Source organism: Ranitomeya imitator, chromosome 2 (assembly GCF_032444005.1).
Source record: "Ranitomeya imitator isolate aRanImi1 chromosome 2, aRanImi1.pri, whole genome shotgun sequence".
Classification (NCBI taxonomy): domain Eukaryota; kingdom Metazoa; phylum Chordata; class Amphibia; order Anura; family Dendrobatidae; genus Ranitomeya; species Ranitomeya imitator.
In genome coordinates, this window is record NC_091283.1 from 349,074,990 (window position 1) to 349,101,310 (window position 26,321).

General features: G+C 45.1%; 1 pseudogene; it reads right to left on the reverse strand.

Annotated features, from left to right (window-relative positions):
• Positions 1 to 312: 312 nt before the first annotated feature.
• Positions 313 to 25,187, reverse strand: LOC138666541 (zinc finger protein OZF-like; annotated as a pseudogene).
• Between the last annotated feature and the right edge of the window lie 1,134 nt (positions 25,188 to 26,321).

The following is a 26,321-nucleotide window of genomic DNA, read 5'->3' on the forward strand; positions in this document are numbered from 1 at the left end:
ACATGCTTGACGTCTGACGATTGCCTTTGCAAATGTCTCGATCATGTATACCAGCGAAATGCTGGACATTCCCTTTAAGATAAAGTTATAGTGATCACATAACGATTCAGCAATGGTGAAATATTTAGGATTGTATTATGAATTCTACTTGCTGATGTTTATTGGTCATTGCAATCAGTATCATTTGGCGTTCTAAAATGCTCTCCCTTTTAGATTTGTGACTTAATTCTTACTGTAACTTTCCTTTTACAAGTCATCAATAAATTATTAAATGAAATAAATAAATCTTTATTTTTAGATAGCGCTAACATATTCCGCAGCACTTTACAGTTTGCACACATTATCATCGCTGTCCCCAATGGGGCTCACAATCTAAATTCCCTATCAGTATGTCTTTGGAATGTGGGAGGAAGCCGGAGAGCCCGGAGGACACCCACGCAAACACGGAGAGAACATACAAACTCTTTGCAGATGTTGTCCTGGGTGGGATTAGTACCCATGACTCCAGCGCTGCAAGGCTGCGGTGCTAACCACTGCACCACCGTGCTGCCCCTAAAATATGAAATTACCACTTCTCTGTGTATTTTCTCTTTTGTGTAAGAAGATGCTTCTCTGTGTGTATTCTTTGATTCATAAAAAGAGTGGACTTACAGGAACAACAATTCTCACATGCTGGACATGAAAATGGCTTCTCTCCTGTGTGAATTCTCAGATTTGCAGCAAGATTTATTTGTTGTTAATACTTTTCCCACAATCTGAACATGAAAATGGCTACTCCCCCCTGTGTGTATTTTTATGTTTACCGAGATCTCCTTTGCTAGTAAAACATTTCCCACATTCTGCACATGAAAATGGCTTCTCCCCTGTGTGTATTCTCTGATGTACAGTAAGACTTGATTTCTTGGTAAAACATGTCCCACATTCTGAACATGAAAATGGCTTCTCCCCTGTGTGAATTGAGTGATGTTCAGTAAGATTTGATTTCTTGATAAAACATTTCCCACATTCTGCACATGAAAATGGCTTCTTCCCTGTGTGAATTCTCTGATGTACAGCAAGACTTGATTTCTTGGTAAAACATGTCCCACATTCTGCACATGAAAATGGCTTCTCCCCTGTATGACTTCTCTGATGTACAGTAAGACTTGATTTCTTGGTAAAACATTTCCCACATTCTGAACATGAAAATGGCTTTTCCCCTGTGTGAGTGCTTTTATGTTTACATAAATTTCCTTTGAGAGTAAAACATTTCCCACAGTCTTGACATGAAAATGGCTTCTCCCCTGTGTGAATTCTCTGATGTACAGTAAGACATGATTTCTTGGTAAAACATTTCCCACATTCTGAACATGAAAATGGTTTCTCCCCTGTGTGAATTCTCTGATGTACAGTAAGAGTTATTTTCTGGTTAAAACATTTCCCACATTCTGAACATGAAAATGGCTTCTTCCCTGTGTGAGTGCTTTTATGTTTACATAAATTTCCTTTGAGAGTAAAACATTTCCCACAGTCATGACATGAAAATGGCTTCTCCTCTGTTTGAGCTTTTTGATGTTTAGCATCCGTATTGTTATTCTCATTTTGCTTAACAGTCTGTAATGAATCAGAATATGGAACCTGTTAATAAGGAATAGATGATACATTTTTGCTGTGAAGTGCTGGCGGTATATCTGGAATAATGTCATGATCTTCATATATATATGGTGTGATACCATAACTAGCCACTTCAAAATCAGTAACTGTCACATGTTCCTGTGATGTACAGTCATCTGGCAAGAAAAAAAAATATTTTTCATAAATGCTGCCTTTGGAAACAAATTGTATTAAAATTCAATTACTAGTTGACGAAGACAGAGGAACAAACTGTAGACTTCAATGCAAGGACTAATAAATTATGATATCAAGTCAGGAGGTTGTACAATTTTTAATTTCTCTTCTTTTACAGCTTTGCTTTAGTCGCTTTATATTTCAATGTACTTGTCATCAAATTTTTCTAATGAAGTGTTCAGTGAAAAATCATAAAGAAACCTGTAAGTCAGTGCTATTAGGTGGTGTCACTGGAGTGTGGGATAGGAGTGCCAGCACACACAGAATGAACTCTGGTTAATAAATACTTACCTTTTCCTGATTATATCTCTTACTATGAACGTATGTGACAACACGCAGGTGACTATTACCATCTTTTTATGCAATGCACTTTATACTGCTTCAATTGCATATTACTGTACTTATTACGGGTGAAATCCTCCAGTTTTGCACATGGTATATTCTGGTCACATTTATCAGTGCTGTATGTGCTGACGTGCTCCCCTTCGTTTTTTAATTACGGTAAATGTTTTGTATTTATTTTTTATCATGTCTAGTCACTTTTTGTATTTTTAAATAGTCCTGTCCTAATTAGTGTCTCAATTAAATAAAATACATTTTGTTATATGGAATTGACATGTTATTTATTAATTTTTTTTGTTCAAGTAGTTTTTTTATTATCTCCCTGACATCTACATGAACTATAGCACAGAATAAGACAAAGGGGAGGAGCAGGATGGTTGTGTACAAAGAAGTCATTACTTTAGAGTAGATGTAAGGTTGGTATAGTACCGTATATACTCGAGTATAAGCTGAGATTTTCAGCCCAAATTTTTGGGCTGAAAGTGCCCCTCTCGGCTTATACTTGAGTCATGGTCAGCGGCAGGGTCGGCGGGTGAGAGAGGACTGTCGCATACTCACCTGCTTCTGGCGCTCCTGGCGCTGTCCCTGCCTGTCCCATGGTCTTCGGGTGCCGCAGCTCTTCCTCTGTTCAGCGGTCACGTGGTACCGCTCATTAAAGTAATGAATATGGACTCCACTCCCATAGGGGTGGAGCCGCATATTCATTCCTGTAATGAGCGGTACCAGTGACCGCTGACAGAGGAAGAGGCTGCAGTGCCCGGAGACCATCTGTCCGGGATAAGGAGCCAGGGACGCCAGGAGCAGGTAAGTATGTCATATTTACCTGTCCGCGTTCCATCCGTCGGGCACCGCTCCGTCTTCCCGTCCTCTTGCTGTGACTGTTCAGGTCAGAGGGCGTGATGACGTATTAGTGTGTGTGCCGCCCTCTGCCTGAACAGTCAGTGTGGAGAGATGGGACGCTGAGGAGCTGCGGGCAGCGACGAGAGGTGAGCATGTCATTTTTTTTTTTATTGCAGCAGCAGCATTATATATGGCACAGCTTTATATGGATTGTCTATGGGGCAATAATTATTATTATTTATTGTTATAGCGCCATTTATTCCATGGCGCTTTACATGTGAGGAGGGGTATACATAATAAAAACAAGTACAATAATCTTAAACAATACAAGTCACAACTGGTACAGGAGGAGAGAGGACCCTGCCTGCGAGGGCTCACAATCTACAAGGGATGGGTGAGGATACAGTAGGTGAGGATAGAGCTGGTCATGCAGCGGTTTGGTCGATCGGTGGTTACTGCAGGTTATAGGCTTGTCGGAAGAGGTAGGTCTTCAGGTTCTTTTTGAAGGTTTCGATGGAAGGCGAGAGTGTGTGTTGTGGTAGAGGGTTCCAGAGTAGGGGTAATACGCGAGAGAAATCTTTTATACGATTGTGGGAAGAGGAGATAAGAGGGGAGTAGAGAAGGAGATCTTGTGAGGATCGGAGATTGCGTTTAGGTAAGTACCGGGAGACGAGGTCACAGATGTATGGAGGAGACAGGTTGTGGATGGCTTTGTACGTCATGGTTAGGGTTTTGTAGTGGAGTCTCTGGGCAATGAGGAGCCAGTGAAGGAATTGACAGAGGGGAGAGGCTGGGGAATATCGGGGGGACAGGTGGATTAGTCGGGCAGCAGAGTTTAGAATAGATTGGAGGGGTGCGAGAGTGTTAGAGGGGAGGCCACAGAGCAGGAGGTTGCAGTAGTCAAGGCGAGAGATGATGAGGGCATGGACTAGGGTTTTTGCAGATTCTTGGTTGCGGAATGTACGGATTCGTGAAATATAATGAACGGTATAGAGCATTATATATATGGCACAGCTTTAAATGGAGCATCTATGTGTTAGGTGATGAGTTCCCGCCTCTGCACAGGGGGAATCTCGAACCATCTCTGCTGCGGTCTCCCATTCTTCTCCAGCCGCAGTGGAGTCTGCTCAGTGGAGTCGTCGTTCCCAGCGCCTTGCTCAGTCTCACTCTGTGCTTAGGCTTGCTGTTGCTTTTCCAGCTTTGGCCATTAAAGCCAGTGCTGGGCAGCAGCGAGTGGACGCTTTTGGGATCTAAGTCCTGCTTTTTCCCTTCTGAGCATGCCCAGGGTGAGATCTCCTGTTGGAGATCGAGAGTCACATGCTCAGATGCTACAGCGGTTCCCATTGGTCCTTCTGGAAGGTCCTGAAGCTGCTAACTTCTGTGGCAGCTTCCCATTGGTCCTTTATTGGAAGGTCCTGAACGTGCTGCAGCTATATAAGCTTCGCATGACCGCACGGCCATGCTCTAGTGTACAATTGAAATCGTGTGTGTGTTGATGAGTGCAAGTCGTTTCTTAAAAAACCCATCCCTTGTGTATGACTGTTCGCGTAAGGTGTATGGCTGCAATTTAGCGCCCAGCTGAACTCACAGCGTTTACCAATGAAACAGCGCCTACTGCTGTGACCGCCAGTGCGGTGCCACGCGCCATTAGAGCGCTTCTTTAACCCAAGTTAGGGTGGTTAGTGGCGTCCGCCAGTAAGGCACAGTTCGCACTCTCGTGCTAATTTATTATTAGTTTTGTTACGTGCGGTACTGCGGCCCTGTGACGCAACAGGGTTCGCTTCCTTCACACAGGGTGAAGTTAACCCGTGTGTGTATTCACATTGTACCGCCATATAGTCCGTCATTACTTGGCAGCAGCTTTCATCTCTGCATGGTGGACCCCGGGCTGCGAACGCACCCTAATCTATCTTATTATTTGGTGCGTTCCGCTAGCCCTAACACTATGGGGCAATAATGAACGGTATAGAGCATTATATGTGGCACAGCTTTATATGGAGCATCTATGGGGCAATAATGAACGGTATGGAGCATTAAATGTGGCTATTTTTATTTTTGAAATTCACCGATAGCTGCTGCATTTCCTACCCTAGGCTTATACTCGAGTCAATAAGTTTTCCCAGTTTTTTGTGGCAAAATTAGGGGGGGTCGGCTTATACTCGAGTATATACGGTACATGGATTTTTGTATGTATTTTCATTACCCAGAAACTTATGAAGAATTTGCAGTCCTCATTGGCCCCAATCTCCTACATCTCATGTCCTGATTCTGCTCTGAAGCATTACAATGAAACCCTGCAAAGTGCCCTGGATGAAGCTGCACCTCCTATACATAGAATAACTCAGCACAGACGGCGATAACCGTGGCACACGCTGCAAACACGTTTCCTGCAGCGGTGCTCCAGGTGCGCCGAACGTCTGTGGAGAAAATCTAATCTACCCGAAGATTTCATCCATTATAAGTTCATGCTAAAAACATACAACTCTGCCCTTCACCTCTCCAAACAAACCTATTTCAACACCCTCATCACCTCGCTGTCCAATAACCCTAAATGTCTCTTTGAAACTTTCCAGTCCTTAGTCAACCCAAGAGTGCAGGCCCCAACCATGGATCTCCACGCTGATGATCTGGCCAATTACATCAAAGAAAAAATTGACCTCATTCGACAGGAAAATCATCTCCCAATCTCTTCATACCATGCACTGTCCTCCCTCCCCCACTGCATCTAGTTCACTCTCTGACTTTGAACCAGTTACAGAAGAAGAAGTAATCAGGCTCCTTGCATCTTCTGGCCAACCACTTGCACCAGTGACCCCATTCCGTCACATCTCCCCCAGTCCCTTTCCCCGGCTGTCACCTCTCACTTAACAAAAATATTCAACCTTTCTTTCACTTCCGGTATTTTTCCATCCTCATTTAAGCATGCCATCATACATCCATTAATTAGAAAACCATCACTCGATCAAAAATGTGCCGCTAATTATAGACCTGTCTCTAATCTTCCCTTCATCTCTAAACTCCTCGAATGCCTGGTCCACTCCCGTCTTACCCGCTATCTCTCAGATAACTCTCTTCTCGACGCTCTTCAATCTGGTTTCCGCTCTTTACACTCTACTGAACCTGCCCTCACTAAAGTCTCTAATGACCTACTAACAGCTAAATCTAATGGTCACTACTCCATGCTAATTCTCTTGGATCTCTCCGCAGCATTCGCCACTGTGGATCATCAGCTCCTCCTCACTATGCTCCGCTCCATCGGCCTCAAGGACACCGTTCTCTCCTGGTTCTCCTATCTCTCAGACTGATCCGTCACTGTATCTTTTGCTTGTTCCTCCTCCTCTCACCTTCCCCTTACTGTTGGGGTTCCTCAAGGATCAGTCCTAGGCCCCCTCCTCTTCGTATACTGTGCCTATTGGACAAACAATCAGTAGATTTGGTTTCCAGTACCATCTCTATGCTGACGACACCCAATTATACACTTCTTCTCCTGTTATCACGCCGACCTTTTTAGAAAACACCAGTGATTGTCTTACCGCTGTCTCTAACATCATGTCCTCCCTCTATCTGAAACTGAACCTGTCAAAAACTGAACTCCTCGTGTTTTCTTCCTCTATTAACCTACCTTTGCCTGACATTGCCATCTCCGTGTGCGGTTCCACCATTACTCCAAAGCAACATGCCCGCTGCCTTGGGGTCATACTTGATTCCAAGCTTTCATTCACCCCCCACATCTGATCACTGGATCGCTCTTCTTATCTGCATCTAAAAAACATTTCAAGAATTCGCCCTTTTCTTACTTTCGACTCTGCAAAAACTCTTACGGCTTCACTTATTCATTCTCGTCTGGACTATTGTAACTCTCTACTAATCGGCCTCCCTCTTACCAAACTCTCCCCGCTCCAATCTGTCCTGAATGCTGCAGCCAGGATCATATTCCTCACCAACCGTTACACCGATGCCTCTACCTTGTGCCAGTCATTACACTGGTTACCCATCCACTCAAGAATCCAGTACAAAACTACTACCCTCATCCACAAAGCACTCCATGGCTCAGTACCACCCTACATCTCCTCTCTGGTCTCAGTCTACCACCCCACCCGTGCCCTCCGCTCCGCTAATGACCTCAGGTTAGCATCCTCAATAATCAGAACCTCCCACTCCCGTCTCCAAGACTTTACACGTGCTGCGCCGATTCTTTGGAATGCACTACCTAGGTTAATACGATTAATTCCCAATCCCCACAGCTTTAAGCATGCCCTAAAAACTCATTTGCTTAGATTGGCCTACCGCCTCAACGCATTAACCTAACTACCCCTGTGTGGCCCATAAAAAAACAAAACAATCAGGTTCCTCGCATCATGTTCTCATACACATTATGCAGTTAATAGCCCTGTGTGTCTGTACTGCTACATACTTAGGCAGTTAACTGGTTCATGCAGCTTTACATGAACACCTGAGCCTTACACTACGGCTGGTCCGACTAACTAAAGCAATTGTTACCATCCACCTCTCGTGTCTCCTCTTTTCCTCATAGTTTGTAAGCTTGCGAGCAGGGCCCTCATTCCTCTTGGTATCTATTTTGAACTGTGATTTCTGTTATGCTGTAATGTCTATTGTCTGTACAAGTCCCCTCTATAATTTGTAAAGCGCTGCAGAATATGTTGGCGCTATATAAATAAAATTATTATTATTTATTATTATTACAAAATTAAGGAGCAAAGAGAAACTAGATGGGCATTTCCTGAAGGAAATACATGGTGCTTGAACAGCGCTGCCAGCTTTACAGTAGTGTATCAGGTGTCGACTGTAAGAATGTAAAGTTGGAATACGAATGTTGAGTATAGCGATGGCACAACCCGAGATGGGATTTATATACAGCCAATGTAAAGCAATAATTTCAGTTATTTACCTTTACACTCGGTAGCCACTTTGGCCACTTGGTAGCCACTTTGGCACATTCGGCACCTTGGTAGCCACTTTGGCCACTTGGTAACCACTTTGGCATTCGGCACCTCTGTAGCAACTTTGGCCACTTGGTAGCCACTTTGGCACATTCGACACCTCTGTAGCCACTGTGGTCACTTTGGCACATTCGGCACCTCAGTAGCCACTTTGGCACCTATGTAGCCACGTTGGCCACTTGGTAGCCACATTATCATATTCGGCACCTCGGTAGCCACTTTGGCCACTTGGTAGCCACATTGGCACATCGGTAGCCACTTTGGCCACTTGGTAGCCACATTAGCATATTCGGCACCTCGGTAGCCACTTTGGCCACTTGGTAGCCACATTGGCACATCTGGCAGCCACTTTGGCCACTTGGTAGCCACTTTGGCACATTCGGCACCTCTGTAGCCACTTCGTAGCCACTTTGGCCACTTGGTAGCCACTTTGGCACATTCGGCACCTCGGTAGCCACTTCGGCCACTTGGTAGCCACTTTGGCACCTCGGTAGCCACTTTTGCCACTTTGGCACATTCGGCACCTAGGTAGCCACTTTGGCCACTTGATAGCCACTTTGGAAAATTCGGCACCTCGGTAGCCACGTTGGCCACTTGGTAAAGCTAAAAATGCATGTCTCATCGATATTGGATCTATACAATTGCCAATATTCATAATTTTCCACCGGTGCCCAACTGTCTAGTGTAGATGTTTGGATGTAAGGAAGCTCATCCTGGAGGAACAATAGCTCTCTCTAAACGGTCTTAAGGTACCTTCACACTGACCAACTTAACAACGATATCGCTAGCGATCCGTGACGTTGCAGCGTCCTGGATAGCGATATCGTTGTGTTTGACACGCAGCAGCGATCAGGATCCTGCTGTGACATCGTTGGTCGGAGCAGAAAGTCCAGAACTTTATTTCGTCGCTGGATCTCCCGCAGACATCGCTGAATCGGCGTGTGTGATGTTTTTAGCTGGGGGAAGGGGGGGGGGGGGCAATAACCATGGACCCTCTCGAGGCTATTAATATCTGCCCTCATTCACTGGCTTTACTACTCTGGCGGAGAAAATTGCGCGGGAGCCCACGCCAATTTTTTCCGCGATTTAACCCTTAAATTTAATAGCTAGAGCGCCGAAATTTTGCACATACACACTACTAACATTAGTAGTGTGTAATATGCAAAAAAAGGGGGATATGACATGGTTTACTGTATGTAAACCATGTCTCATATCATGTCGGGTTTAGGCAGGAGAAACGAAAAGCCGGCAATTGAATTACCGGCTTTTCAACATTATCGCGCTGAAGCAAATATAAAAAAAGAAAATTTCCCATTGACTTTGCATTGGGTTTCGTGTTTCAGCCCATCCCCGACCCCGACTTTTCAAAAAGAACGGCCGATTTCACTCGACCCGACTTTTGAGAAAGGTCGGGTTTCGTGAAACCCGGCTCGACCTGAAAAAATGAAAAGTCGCTCAACCCTACTCATCACCCTTCACCTCAGAATGCATTGTCCTAACATTTGTTAACATAGCCTCCACAACATCTTCAATAGATTCTGCAAAACTCCAAGGGCATCTTTTTCAACAAATTGTTCCATCATAGCAAATGTACCACCCTGATCCATAGTATCTAAGGTCTTATCAAACACAACACACCAGGCAGCAACCCATTTATCTGCTTCTATTCCGAGATCACTCCCCTTCTTAATTTTACAGGAATCTAAAGGTACCTTCACACATAACGATTTCGTTAACGATATTGTTGCTTTTTGTGACGTAGCAACGCTATCGTTAACGAAATCGTTATGTGTGACCGCGACCAACGATCAGGCCCCTGCTGGGAGATCGTTGGTCGCTGGGGAAAGATCAGGACTTTATTTTGGTCGCTGATCTCCCGCGGACATCGCTGAATCGGCGTGTGTGATGCCGATTCAGTGATGTCTTCAAGGGTAACCAGGGTAAACATCGGGTTACTAAGCGCAGGGCCGCGCTTAGTAACCCGATGTTTACCCTGGTTACCATTGTAAAAGTAAAAAAAAAAAAAAAAAAAAAACACTACATACTTACATTCCGGGGTCTGGTCACGTCCCTCGCCGTCAGCTTCCCGCACTGACTGTGAGCGCCGGCCGGCCGTAAAGCAGAGCATAGCGGTGACGTCACCGCTGTGCTTTACGGCCGGCGCTCAGTCAGTGCGGTAAGCTGAAGGCCTGGTTACCCGGGGACCTCGGCATTGTTGGTCGCTGGAGAGCTGTCTGTGTGACAGCTCTCCAGCGACCAAACAGCGATGCTGCAGTGATCGACATCGTTGTCTGTATCGCTGCAGCGCCACTAAATGTGACGGTACCTTAACAATGCTGGAGAAGGCTTCCTCCCCCCTAACTTCTGTGAAATCACAAAACTTCATTCTCCCCTGGGATTCTGTTAGATCATATAGAATCCCTCTTGGTTGCTGGGCTTTAAGATGGGACATGAACTCAGGGGGAACAAAAGACAAGAAATAACAGGAAGCATCTTCCTTAGATTTAAGGTGAAATTTATCCAGCCATGATTCAAAACCAAGAACATTACAAAACACTCCCTTACTTTCCGCCCAATTAGGTAAATTTTTAACAAATTTAAGATGGACCAGGGACATTTGGCCGGGGCTGTTCTAGGGGTAAAGGCAGCATAGAGGTGGAAACATTATGTTTTGGGGGTGTTTCTCTAAGGGCACAGGACTACTTTACTGCATCAATGGGAGAATAGATGGAGCCATGTACCAAAATTCCTCCTGACATGTGTGCAAACCTCATCATCAGCTACAAAAATGTCTGACTGCTGTTCTTGCCAACAAGGGTTTTGCCACCAAGTATTAAGTCTTGTTTGCCAGAGGGATCAAATACTTATTTCTCACTGCAAAATGCAAATAAATTGATATAATTTATACAATGTGATTTTCTGGATGTTATTTTTGATGTTCTATCTCTCAATGTTACAATTAACCTACCCTTAAAATTATAGGTTCTCCATGTCTTTTTTAGTGGGCAAACTTACAAAATCAGCAAGGGATCAAATACTTATTTCCCCCACTGTATATCCTGGGTAAAATCAGCCATCCAGCACGAGACATCCAGCAGCATGGAGGAGCTTGTAAAGTATCTGGTCCAGGTTCAACAGCACCAACAGCTGGCCAGTCAACAGCAGCAAATGGCGCAAAAGAAGATGAATAAACTGTTGGCACAGCAACAGGAGAAATCAAACTACTTGCAGAGGTGGCTCTTGGGAGACCGGCGGTCTCCTCCCCAACTCCAGGTGATTACTTGTACGTCCAGAAATCGGTAAGACGAGCCATGCAAAAGATGACCCCAGGGAATGATGTGGAAGCTTTTCGGACTTTTCAAGAGGGTGGCTTAACGGGAGAAACTTCTGCCAGAGCAGTGGGAGGAGGTGCTGGTGCCATATTTGACAGGCGAACCCCAAAAAGAGTATTATGACTTACCACTACAGGATGCAAAAGAATACGCCAAATTAAAGACCAAAATCTTGGCATGCTTGGGAATAACGATGTCCATTAGAGCTGAGCGATTCCACTGCTGAGCGACAAACCCCCTTGTTTAATTTGAGGCACCTAGTCCAAAAGTGGTTGCAACCAGAGACTTCCACTCCTGCTCAGATGGTCGAGTGTGTGGTGATGGAGAGGTTCATCCATTCCCTTCCCATGCCTATACAGACCTGGGTTGCCCAGGGCAAGCCTCGGAATGTGGACAACCTGGTTAACCTGGTTGAGAGATACCAGATGGTTATAAAATCCCTTGGGAAACCAGACATCACCCCTTCCTCGTACTGGGATATCCAAAGGGGGCAGGCTCACAATGGAGGGTGGCTAGACTCACGAATGGGAGGAGTCCCAATCCCAGTGAGGGGTCCCCTAAAGCTGTTATTAATGACGTGGTCTGTTTGCTATGTCACAATCCTGGACACGTAGCCGCCAGCTGTCATATATCCCCTGAACCAATGGACTGCAGCCTAGGCAAGCATTGCTTTTATTACTCCTATCCGGTCTGCAGTGTGGACTGTCAACCCAGTGAGGGGCCACAGGCGTGTACTGTGTCCTTCAATGGGGTACTGGTTTTTGGACTTTTGGGCTCTAATCAGTGCAACTCTGCCCCACCAGTTGATCCCGAATAAGTTTGTGGGTGTTCCCTGGATACATGGAGACGCCAAGGACTACCCTGTGGAAAGAGTGACCATGGGAACAGACTGTCATACTAAGTCCCATGAGGTTGGGGTAGTAAAGACATGATACATCCTGTCATACTGGGGCAGGATTTTTCATTACTTTGGAACATATGGCAAAAGGGGGTTACATGGAGTGTCCCTGACAAAAGCCAGGTCCCTCTGGGCTAGTTTCCATCAAAAGCAAAGATGGATGAGTTTCCCCTATATGTCCTCGCTGGAGAGGGGGACGAGACAGTGACAGGGTCCCCATCTTCTCTGAGTTAGAACTGCCCGAAGAGAACTTTAGGACTGCTCAACTGAGAGATCTTACCTTAAAGGGGGCATTTGATATTGTTAGATATACTCACCATGAGAGGCTCTAGTGAAGACCAGGTAGTCAGTTACACCCGCCAGTGGTGCAGGTCTGGTTCTGCATGACTGGGCAGCATCACCTTCTCGACATGCAATCTATCACAATATGGATTTCGTGATACAATTCTTTTCTTTTTTTTTTTTAACTCCTTGGCATCACAACCAGATTTAATCTTTATGACTGATTATTTCTTCTTTTTTCACTTTCATTTTATCACATTCTAGGAGCTCTAACTATTTTAAGTGATGGTCATATGCAGGGTCGGACTGGGGTGTCTGGGACCCACAGGGGAAATTGAACCCAGGGGCCCAACCTACAGCTATATGCAAATATCTGTAAGCCGTTATCCCCACTATAGTGGAGAATCAACTGTAAAACACAGGCGGCTCCTACATACTGTATATTCCGCCATAATAACTGTGATGTATAATTACAGTAGTTTACATTAAAGGGGTTATTTTGTTAAAACAAGTCTTCACTGATCCACGGGCTCTACAGGATAGGTGATCGCTTAGGTCCGACCATTACAAATAGCACCGATTGGCAGAATGAGGAAGTTTTATCCCTGATAAGACACTTTAAAATGTAGCAGCGGGTGGGATGTCTGACCGCAGCTCCTTTCATTCTCTTTGGGGCTTCCAGAAAAAACAAGAGCAGCGCTTGCAGCCACTGAGGGAATGAATGGATCAGTGGTCAATTCGAACATGCCACTCCAGTTTACTGGGGATAAAAGCTCCTCATTCTGCCGATTGTGTCCAATTAGTCAGACCCCAACCAATCAATTTGTTATCATTTATCCTGTGGAGATGTGATTACTTTTTACACAGGAGAACCACTGTAAGGGAATATCTGCTGTTGTGTACCAAGTATTTAATCTAATGGAAATAAAGAATCTTCTCCTAATTAATATCAGAGAGAACAAATGACCGCCATACCCAACACAATCCACTATACCAAGACCCATAATACCACACCATGACCACACCACATAGTGACCGAATAATACCACATATTATCAGCATATAGCAACCAAATAATACTACATACAAGGAGAAATGCCGCCATACCATAACTGGACTACATATTCCACCACATAGTGGCCAAATAATACCACATACAGGGCATAAAAACCGCCACACCATGATCAGACCACAAATTACCGCCACATAGTGATCGAATAATATCACATACAAGGGATAAATACCGCCATCTCATGGTCAGACCACAAATTACCACCACATAGTGATTGAATACTACAGTGCTGATCATGAATACAAACCACAATACTAACAACACTGTTATTACCACCAGTGACATTATACACAGGAGTTCTGTATATAGTGTACAGGTAATACAGGGATCACTAGTGACATTATACACTGGAGCACTGTATATAGTGTCATTGTACAGATAATACAGTTATCACCAGTGACATTATAAACAGGAGTTCTGTATATGGTGTCAGTGTACAGGTAATACAGTGATCACCAGTGATGTTATACACAGGAGCTCTGTATATAGTGTCATTGTTCAGCTAATACAGTGATCACAGTAACTCTGTATATAGTGTCAGTGTACAGGTAATAGTGATCACCAGTGACATTATACATAGCTCTGTATATAGTGTACAGGTAATACAGGGATCACTAGTGACATTATACACTGGAGCAGTGTATATAGTGTCATTGTACAGATAATACAGTGATCACCAGTGACATTATAAACAGGAGTTCTGTATATGGTGTCAGTGTACAGGTAATACAGTGATCACCAGTGATGTTATACACAGGAGCTCTGTATATTGTGTCATTGTACAGATAATACAGTGATCACAGGAGCTCTGTATATAGTGGTCCCTTGTTATGACACCCCCCATAAATTCATCCTGGCTCCCCCCATATATCCATTCCTGGCTACCCCCATATATCCATCCTGTCCCTTGTCCTGGCACTCCCCAAATATATCCATCCTGGATCCTCCATATATCCATCCTGCACTCTCCATATATCCATCCTGGCCCCTTGTCCTGACCCCCCCATATATCCATCCCTGTCACTAGGTCTGCTTCCGCCCCATATATCCATCCCAGTCACCTGTCATGCTCCCCCCCCCATATATTTATCCTGGTCACTTGCCATGCTCCCCCCCTTCCCCATATATCCATCTTGGCCCCTTGTCCTGCTCCCCTATACATCCATCCTGGCCCCTTGTCCTGCTTCCCCCCAAATATCCATCCTGGCCCCTTGTCCTGCTTCCCCACATATGTATCCTGGTCACTTGTCCTGCTCCATCCCCCCCATATATCTATCGTGGCCTTTTGTCCTTTTTCCCCCCCAAATATCCATCCTGGCCCCTTGTCCTGCTCCCCCCACATATCTATCCTGGTCACTTGTCCTGCACCATCCCTCCATATATCTATCGTGGCCCCTTGTCCTGCTTACCCCCCATATATCCAACCTGGCCCTCTGTCCTGCTCCCCCTGCCCCATATATCCATCCTAGCTCCTTGCCCTGCTCCCCCCATATATCTATCTTGGCACCGATACCATGCCGCTTGCACACACACACACACACACACACATATATATATATATATATATATATAGATATAGATATATATATATATATAGATATATATCTATATATCTATATATATATAAATAGGTATTAGACCTACCAGTTAATAGGTTTCCAGGAGTCCATCCTGACAGCACCATGGAGGATGTCCTCCTCCTCCTTGCAGGGACAGGTAAGCACACAAGATGTTAAAGGCCCCTCCCCACCCTCATTCCCTCAGTGTTTTAGCAAGTACCACACCATGGATGATGCAACCTAACACACTTATTAGACAATATCATTTTCTGACATATGACATAACATAATCGGGGGAGGGAACTAACCGTGTTGTCAGATTGGATTCCTGGAAACATAATTACCGATAGGTCTAATACCTATTTTCCAGGACGTCCCTCCTGACTGCACCATGGAGAATACCAAAGTACCTCCTCAGGGTGGGATCACAGCCTGGAGAACCATTCTCCCAAAGGCTGTTTGTTGGCCAGATAACACATCTAGTTTGTAATGTTTACAAAACGTGTCCAGCCTGGACCAGGTTGCAGCCCTAAAAATTGGGTTTACTGATGCCTCTGCCCTCTCTGCCCAGGAGCTGGCTAACGCTCGAGTTGAGTGGGCTCTTAAACCTTCCGGGGGGCAGATGCCCCGAGACTGATAGGCTACGGTAATCACTGAAGTAATCCATCTTGCGATGGTGGACTTAGAGGATTTCTTCCCTCTAATTTTCCCCCAAACAGGATGAATTGGCTATGATCCTGCCTCCAACTACGCATGGCTTCAATGTAGTCAATGACAACCTGTCTAGCATCTAATTCGTGTAGGGCACTTTTCTTTTTGTTTGAGGGGTTTGAGCAGAACGAGGGAAACACAATCTCTTGGTTTAGGTTTTGGCAAGAAGCAAGTTTTGGTAAAAAAGCAGGGTCTAACCTCATGATTATACGGTCATCCCAGATTCAGAGATATGGGTCTCGAATGGACAAGGCCTGAATTTCCCCTATACGTTTTGCCGTGGTGATAGCCACTAAAAATGCCACCTTCATGGTTCGATGAGAGATAGACATCTGTTCCCCGGAAACGAAGGGAACTGAACATAAGGACAGAAGGACTAAATTAAGATCCCAGGGGAGAACTGACTGCTTGATTGTGGGGTGCAGACACCGAATTGCCTGAGGAACCGTATTACCCATGGGTGAGAGGCCATGGAGTAGTCGAGAAAGGTACCTAAGGCCGAGATCTGGACTTTTAGGGTACTTTGTCTAAGTCCCTTATTAAAGCCCGCTTACAGAAAATCTAATACCCTTGGGATATCTGGTTTTCCTTCTGTCAATGCGGACCTGCCCCCCTCCAGACAGAACCTCTTCCAGATCTTGCAATATATTGCGGAAGTAACCGGTTTCCTGCTGGCCTAGATTGTGGACATGATCTGATCCGACAGCCCCAGAGCCTTCAGGATGTCCCACTCAGGATCCAAGCCGAAAGATGAAACCTTCCCGGATCCTGATGGAAGATTGGACCCTGGTGGATAAGATCTTCCCTCTGCAGAAGCAGTATCAGGTGTTCTGCTGCCATAATCCCCATGAGCGGAAACAAACTTCTTCTTGGCCAGTAAGGCACAATCAAAAGCCCTCCAGCTGTGCCCCCCATCCCCACTTGCTGGCGTCTGTGGTGATCGTAGTGCATGGAGAGGTGATCCAGGGAACGCCCTCCTTTAGGTTTGTAGGCGGAATCCACCATAGTAGTGACCTCTTGCCTGTTGGGGATAAGGATATTTTCTTGTTGAGGGAGGACTGACGACGATCCCAGACAGACAGGACTTCCCTCTGCAAGGCTCTTGAGTGAAACTGAGCCCAGCGGACACAAGTGATACATGCTGTCATGAGGCCCAAGACTCGATGGAGATACGCCCCTTTATGAGCTCCTTTACTGTGCTTCGAATGGTTCTTTGTCTCTTCAAGGGCAAGAAGGAGGTTCTGCGGCTGGAATCCAGCAATACTCCCAAGAAGACTTTTCTTCTTTCTGGGGCCAAACTCGCAACCAGATATGGTATGATGATTATTCCCAGGTTTCTTAGAAAGGCTACCCCCTCTGAGACCAGTTTGGTAAACACTCGGGGAACTGAAGCCAGGCCAAATGGAAGGCACTGAAACTGAAAGTGGCAGGTCCGATCTTGCAGCCTCACCACAAATCTCAGGTATTTCTGGGATGCCGGGTGGACCGGAACCTGATAGTAGGCGCTTTTCAGGTCTAGGGTGCACATTAAGTCATTTTTGTTTATTAGGTGGACAGTGGCGTATAAGGGTTTTTAAGTTTTCAATCGTGCGAGACTCTCCTGATGATTTTGTGATGCAAAACAAAGGAGTAGTGACCCAAGCCTATTTCTGGAACTATAACCGCAGAGTTCGCTAGGTCCACCAGATCTGCCCACATCTGGGAGTCTGCCTTCACCGTAAGTGATGACTCTCACAGGGGACCGGGGGGGGGGGGGGAGTGAACTCTATCACGTAACCCTCTGCTATGACCAGTTCTCTGAGAATTGTTTGAGTCGCCCCCGATACAAACAGAGTCACTGTTTCATGGATCTCTACGAGGTCTTCCTTGGTTCCTGTACTCTGTCTGTCTCCTAGAGGTGCCCGGCCTACGAAAGAGCTGCTCCCATCTACCTCTCTCTTCCGGGAAACCTTTCTTTTTGTCAGCAGCCTTCTCTAGGATATTGTCTAGAGCAGGCCTGAATACTCTCAACCCAGAAAAAGGGATCAGAGCTTGTTTTTCGAAGCACCATCCCCAACCACGTTTTCAACCAGATAGCTATACGAGCTGCGTTGGAAAGAGAGCTATTTCTGGCTGAGAATCTTACAGATTTGGCTGATGCATTGGCTAAAAAGGCCATACCTAACTTCATAAGAGGAAGGGAAGCTAAGATATCCTCCCTTGGAGTTTCACTAGTCAGATGCTCCTCCAGTTGCTCCATCCATAAAAACATAGATCTAGCAACTGAAGTAGCAGCTATATTTGTTTTGATTAAAGCCGCTGATGTCTCCCATGCTTGTCTTAGTAAATTATCCGCCTTTCTGTCCATAGGGTCTTTTAAGCTGGACAAATCCTTAAAGGAGATGGATGTCTTTCTGGTGACTTTAGCCACCGAAACGTCAATGTTTGGAACTTCTTCCCAGACTTTGATGTCCTCTGGATCAAACGGAAGCCGCATCTTAAATTCCCGAGATATCAGAAGTCGCTTCTCAGCATCTTCCCACTCCTCTAGGACCATAGCACACATGTGATCGTTCACTGGGAACATCCGTTGCTTTTGTGCCCTAAGGCCTCCAAACATTATGTCCTGTCTGGACTGTGGTTTTGGGGTCTCCTCCACCTACATTGTGTCCCTGACTGCTCGGACCAGGTCGTCCATATCCTCAGACAAGAACAGATATCTTCTGCCTTGCTCTTGTTCTTCTGAAACTGCTTCGCCCTCCTCCTGGTCAGACCCCCGGGAATAAGAATCTTCATCTGAACTTAGCTCCATCTACCACCTGGCTCACTTAGCACTTGGGCCAGGGATGGGGGGCTATGGATGGGAAAAGTCGTACATGGAAGCCTGGACTTCTTCACAGATAATAGACCTCATCTCAGATAGGAGGGAGGAGGGATGGCTGTTTCTCCCTTATGATCTTGGCCGTACACGTGTCACAGAGAGTCCTGCAACATGTGTCAGTTAGCTTTATGTGGCATACAGGGCATCTGTTTAATTTTGCTGGGGCCTTCCCGGGTCGCTTGGGCACGGGTAGGGGCATCGCGGGTGATCCCTTTTCCTACATAGTGCAAGAGAGGGAACATTCAGGACCGTGATCTGGGACAGCAGGTTGCGCACAGCGCACTTACCCCGTCCTGCTTGGCTCCTCCATGGTCAGCTTTGTCGATGCTGTCCTGAGCCCTGCGAGAAACAGGAAGGGTACCGCTGCCTGTCTCTCTGCTTTAGCATTCCTTCCTTGGAACGTACACCGGCCTCTTACCTCCGGCGCTCTGTCGTCACCGGAAGTGTGTCGGGACTCCCATCCGTGTGACTTCCGATCTCAGCGATGCATACTGGCTGGCCTCGGAGCCTCCACTGGGGCAGGAAGCGGTTCTACCCAAGGACATCGTCCGAACCCTGGTCTCTGTGGCTGATGGACCCACACCCAGGAGGGTTTCAGCCCCGGGCTACTTGACAGGGAGAAGGTTTGGACCAGCCGTCCGATCCCCCTGGGCTCCATCCGGTAAGAGAAAGATCCTCTCTTGTGCGTCCCTCCATGCAGGGACAGGAAAACCACTGAGGGAATGAGGGTAGTGAGGGGCCTTTTAAACTCTTGTTTGCTTTCCTGTCCATGCAAGGAGGAGGAAGAGGTCCTCCTTAGTGCTGTCATGAGGTACGTCCTGGAAAAAAAAAAAGGTTCATCTTACCTTCCTGCGCTCCTGGCGCCGTCCTCCTTCTCCTCTGCAGGTCTGAAATGCTCATATTAAGATGGCCGCCGACCTAGCAGAGGCCAACGACTGACTTGTGTGTGTCGCCCGTCGTATGACACTGAAGTCATAGGCTGGTGACAACAGGCGCACACTAGTCAGTGCTCACTGGGAAGTGCGACGCGGCAGTTCAGGTAATGGACGCTGCATATGCGCACCCCTGCACATACTCTGCCTGTGCTTTTAAAAGCCGCAGAATTTGTTTTTCTTCCTCACGACTTCTTCCCTTCTCTATGGGATCCACTGAAAGGGCCCACCAGGGATTTCCCCAATACCCAACTAGGCCAGTCCGACCCTGGTCACATGAGATCTATTTTTCAGGATGACTAGTTTGTGTCAGTGGCATCATTTTTGTGTACATGTAACTTATTAACGCACTTTTTATTAACTAATAATGGAAAGTAATATAAAATAAAAAAAACACTTCTGCCAGTTTTTTTTTTCTGCATCATTATTTCTGCACGTATTAAGTAAATTAGGTTACTTGCATTTTTTCATTGCGTTTTCAACTGCTTTCCTTACATACGTTTCTAGCGTGTTTTTGACACTGCGGTTTTCGTCTACCTTTGGGGTGTCATGCTTAAAATAAAGTTCCTTTGTTTTTGATACTTCCTGGTATTTGGCTTTAATAACAAATTTTTAATACAGTCATCTGCGGATTACAAGCAAGTGGAAACTCACTAAAAACATATGCAGACTTTCCACATTTAATGCAATTCTATAGGGAAAATGTGCACATAATATTCAGCGTGCCCCAAAGACAAATTGACATTTTGAGGATTTGAAACACACATCCTATGTCAAATTTTGATGCAGAAAAATAATAAAAATAATAATAATAAAAATCACAGTTGGCATGAGATTTCTATCAATCCCATCCACTTTACTGGAAACCAAAATATTGTTTTAACACTATTTTTTATAGAGTTTACCATGAAGTATAATTAACATCAGGAATTAGGAGGACTTGGCAGATTTACAGTTGTGCTAAAAAATTTACATACCCTAGGAGAATTTTTGCTTTCTTGGCCTTTTTTCAAAACACCAAATCTTTTTCTCCATTCATGGTTTGTGGTTGGGTGAAGCCATTTATTGTCAAACTACTGTGTTTTCTCTTTTCAAATCATAATGACAACCCAAAACATCCAAATGACTCTGATCAAAAGTTCACATACCCTGGTGATCTTCGCCTGATAACATGCACAGAAGTTGACACAAATGGGTTTTGGGTTTGAATGGCTACTAAAGTTAATATCCTCACCTGTGACCTGTTTGCTTGCAATCAGTGGGTGTACATAAAAGCTGAATGAGTTTCTGGGATCCAGACAGACTCTTGCATCTTTCATCCAGCCACTGACGTTTCTGGAATGTGAGTTATGGGGAAAGCAAAAGAATTGTTAACGGATCTACGGAAAAAAAGGTAATTGAACTGTATAAAACAGGAAAGGGGATACAAAAAGATATCCAAGGATTGATAATGCCAGTCAGCAGCGTTCAAACTGTGATTAACAAATGGAAAATCAGGGGCTCTGTAAAAACAAAACCACAGTCAGGTAGACCAACACAAATGTCATCCACAACTGCCAGGAAAATTGTTTGGGAGGCAAAGAAAAACCCACAATTAACATCAGCTGAAATATAGGACTCTCTGAAAACTAGCAGTGTGGCTGTTTCAAGATGCACAATAAGGAGGCACTTGAAGAAAAATGGGCTTCATGGTCGAGTCACCAGACGAAAGCCATTACTGTGCAAATGCCAGAAAGTATCTCGCCTACAGTACACAAAACAGCACAGAGACAAGCCTCAAAACTTGTCGAAGAAGGTAATTTGGAGTGATGAGACCAAAATTGTACTTTTTGGCCACAACCATAATTGTTACATTTGGAGAAAGGTCAACAAGGCCTATGATGAAAGGAACGCCATTCCTACTGTAAAGCATGGAAGTGGAATGCTGATGTTTTCAGGATGTGTGAGCTACAAAAGCACAGGAAACTTTGTCAAAGTTGAAGGAAAGATGAATGCAGTAGGTTATCAGCAAATACTGGAGGCAAATTTGCACTCATCAGCCCAGAAGATCCGCATGGGACGTACTTGGACGTTCCAAGATGACAACAATCCAAAACATGGGTTGTCATTATGGTTTAAAAAGGAGAAAACACAGTAGTTTGACAATAAATGGCTTCACCCAACCACTAACCAAGAGTGTAAAAAATTTTTTGGTGTTTTCATTCATATTCTCTGAAAAAAGGCAAAGAAAGCAAAAATTCTGCTGGGGTATGTAAACTTTTGAGCACAACTGTAGATGCCGACATTGAGTTGTCCCAGGCTCATACAGACGATATGGCTTGCACTCAGTGTGAACTTGATAATGATGACAATGAAGACACTAGATGATGAATGACTAAGGGTACCGTCACACAGTGGCATTTTGATCGCTACGACGGCACAATCCGTGACGCTCCAGCGTCGTAACAATATCGCTCCAGCGTCGTAGACTGCTGTCACACTTTGCAATGTACGATGCTGGAGCGATAATTTCATGACGTATGTGCGATGTAGAATCTGTTGGTTACTATGCACACATCGTATACAATATCGTGCACACCTTTGTTACACCATGCGATCATGCCGCCACAGCGGGACACTAGACGACGAAAGAAAGTTTCAAACGATCTGCTACGACGTACGATTCTCAGCGGGGTCCCTGATCGCAGGAGCGTGTCAGACACAGCGAGATCGCTGGAACGTCACGGATATATCGCTGGAACGTCACAAATCGTGCCGTCGTAGCGATCAAAATGCCACTGTGTGACGGTACCCTAAATGTCATATACTTGGGAGGAGACAGAATTAGCATTGTCTTTAGTCACACTGGTGAGCATGGCAAGCTGACCTCTTTGTTGCTTGCAGGTTGACAGGTGTAACTTTAGCATCAAGCAAAGTGGAGACTATTGGATAGCCATGTTGCTAGACCCTCACTCTAAAAGCAAAATGTAAGAAAAACCTGAAGTATTACCTGGATAAGCTCTATACTCAGCCTGTGGTAGCTTTCACCCAACAGATACCTGCTGTTTGTATGTCTGACCTGAAGGTCCCTCTCCACTTCCTGCAGAGTCAATACTCCACCACTTCTGTCAGAGACACAAGTAGTCACAAGCAGTAGTGAACATAAATTTATGGGCCAGATATTTTATCATCAGCTGTGCCAACCTGCGTCGTTACTTGAGATCTGATCCAATGAACTTCTACATGAAACAATTGGAACAGTAGCAGGATTTTGACCAGTTTGCCATTAGTCTACTTGCTGATTGTCCAGCCGTAGAGAGGATAATAAGTGCAGGAGATAGCAATGTCACACTGAGGCAGACAAGACTGTCCTCCACTGGTGTAGAAAACCGTATATCTATGTTCGCACGCCTACAGTTTGTTCCACTCACTTACTGGAGGTAGATTCATGAAGTCGCATGTCAAGGTGGGCACACGGACACAAAATATTGGCACAGTCAGCTGGAGGGCACAGTGTAGACCATGGAGCCAGAAAAGAGTGAAACGGCTAGTCCAAAGTAGCACACAGGGAGGCAGAAGAACCACTATGCACAATATGAACAATGACAGTTCATATGCTTAATACAACCAAAGCGTTAATCCAGGTGGCTAGTAAAGGGTTAACGGTCAAGACTGAAAGGCTGAAGGAATAACAGGAGAGTTGAAAAGTAACTGCACAATCTGAACAGTCCAATACCAGTTTGCTATGCTTACGGCAACCGATGGGTTAGTCCAGAAACTGGGTAGGAGAAAATTAACCAATAGTACTGAGGGTATGCAGGAATCATCAGTGGCTCAGTGGTTAGCACTGCAGCCTTGCAGCAATGGGGTCCTAGGTTCAAATCTAACCAAGGACAAAACCTGCAAGGAGTTTGTATGTTCTCCCTGTGTTTGCGTGGGTTTCCTCCGGGGACTTCGGTTTCCTGCATGCTCCAAAGACATACTGATTGGGAATTTAGATTTTGAGCCCAATGGGATACAGCTAATGTTTACCAGTGGGGACAGAGCAAACAGGCTTTTTATCAACAACGCAATGATGCTACTGCCGCTGCCTGCCTGTTCACCATGATCCAAACTGTACTGAATAAGCAGCCAGTGCTAAAGACATCTCCTGCCTGTCTATTAGGTTTCAAACTGTACTACAGCTTCTGCCCTTAAACAGCCAGAAATCTTTCACCTGTCTATACTACCCCTGAGATGGAAATCTGCCCCCCAAAAAACTTGGAAAAAGGGTTAATTTTTGGAAGAATAAAGGGAATCATTGCTGTTTCACAGTTCCCAATCTCCTTCTCTTGGAAGGGACGCCTATCCAGCACAGAATAAAAATTTAGCAAGACATTAAACAGATGCCCCCCAAATGTAATTTTTCACAGCTAAACTTAGGCATTGCTTTTCATTTGGCATACATAGCGGTGCAGAACATAGTACAAATTCAACAGAATCAAAAACACATGTGTACCAACCAGTGAATAAAGTAAAATATACAGGCTACTACTCACCTGCACTGTTATCTGTAAGAATCTCCTCTTTACACCACTCATTACCCCTCACATGTGTCTCTGTAGTATTAATATGGGTCAGATCTTCACCCTGAAACAAATATTGTAAAAGTCACAGACAGATGGAGAAGTCACATCTGTGATCAGCTCTAATCCTGCCATCTCCACTGTTCTCATTACACAAGTATAAAACATATAATACTGGTGGATAAAACAACACTGAGCACAAGACCTTCACAGCCGTCTACACATCATAGGGGAGATCTCATGACACCTTCTCTCCATCTAACTGAGGATCCTGAGGAACATTGGGATCTTCTTGTTTACAGTCATGTGGAAGAAGAAGACATTTGTCTGGTGTTCTCCTCTTACTGGATAGATCTGGAGGAAACACATACAGAGACTGAATGCATCCTTTACATACAGATATAGGCCATGTGTATTTAATCCTGTATATTACCTGGTGATGTGAGGGGCTGGGGAACCTCCATCATGACGTCCTTGTACAGATCTTTGTGTCCTTCTAAATACTCCCACTCCTCCATGGAGAAATAGACGGAGACATCCTGACACCTTACAGGAACCTGACAAATACAATGATACCGTCAACCACCCGATCCCTTCATAGCATTACTGTATAATGTCCCAGCATTCCCAGCAGTGTCACCTCTCCAGTCAGCAGCTCAATCATCTTGTAGGTGAGTTCTAGGATCTTCTGGTCATTGATGTCCTCATGTATCAAGGGGTGAGGTGGAGGCCCCGTGATTGGGCTCAGGGGTCTTTCCCATGCCTCAGACACAGGATCCTGACAGCGTTCACTAGAGGTCTTCTTCACTACTGTGTAATCCTGGTTACGGAGAGACACATTAATAAATCTCACTACAGACATTTCCAGAGTTCTCACCTCTCCAGTTCTGTCCATCTGTTATTCCCATAGATAAGAATGATGTAATGTGACGTCATCAGAATCTCTCACCTCTCCAGTAAGCCGGAAGAGGATCTCTAGGGTGAGGTGTAATATCCTCTCTGTCTTCTTCTCACTATTCCTTTCCATCCTTGACGGGTCAATCAGGAAAATTCTCTTATATAGAAGTTCTCAGCTGAGAGGATCCAACATTGTAGAGACCTGAATGGGAAGAAGATGAGCCGATGTAACATCCTAAAGAATCCCGTGTAATAATACAATTACTAGACACTTTATATTCAATCACTGGCCGCAGAAATGATGCTGACATGTATAGCACGCAGGTCCAAAAGCTACCCTGAGGCCCATAGCAATTTAGTTATGCCTAGTCACATTTAAAAAAAAAAAAAAAAAGGAGAGTCAAAATGTTCTACTCAGGGCCAGTTTGGAGACCAAACTTGGCCATTTAAATGATTGGATTTGAAAAAAAAAATGTGGGCAGCATATAGATGGCATCTGCTACTCTTTCCCTGCTTGCTGGGAATTGGTTGGGAAACCTCGTAAAGAACCTCTGTGTTTTTATCCTCTTGGCAATATACACTGCTCAAAAAAATAAAGGGAACACTAAAATCCCACATCCTAGATATCACTGAATGAAATATTCCAGTTGTAATTCTCTATGCATTACATAGTGGAATGTGTTGAGAACAATAAAACCTAAAAATGATCAATGTAAATCACAACTAATATCCCATGGAGGTCTGGAGTTGAAATGATGCTCAAAATCAAAGTGGAAAATGAAGTTACAGGCTGATCCAACTTCAGTGGAAATGCCTCAAGAAAAGGAAATGATACTCAGTAGTGTGTGTGGCCTCCACGTGTCTGTATGACCTCCCTACAATGCGTGGGCATGGTCCTGATGAGGCGGCGGATGGTCTCCCAAGGGATCTCCTCCCAGACTTGGACTAAAGCATCCACCAACTCCTGGACAGTCTGTGGTGCAACGTGACGTTCGTGGATGGTGCGAAACATGATGTTCCAGATGTGTTCAATCGGATTCAGGTCTGGGGAATGGGCGGGCAAGTCCATAGCTTCAATGCCTTCATCTTGCAGGAACTGCTGACACACTCCAGCAACATCAGGTCTGGCATTGTCCTGCATTAGGAGAAACCCAGGGCCAATTTCTCGTCGGGGTTCACGGTTCGTTGAAACTGCTTACCTAGATTCAAGGGCAGCTGGAAATTTCATGCCGCAAGAAGTGGTAGATCAGTGGCAAGTTCCCAT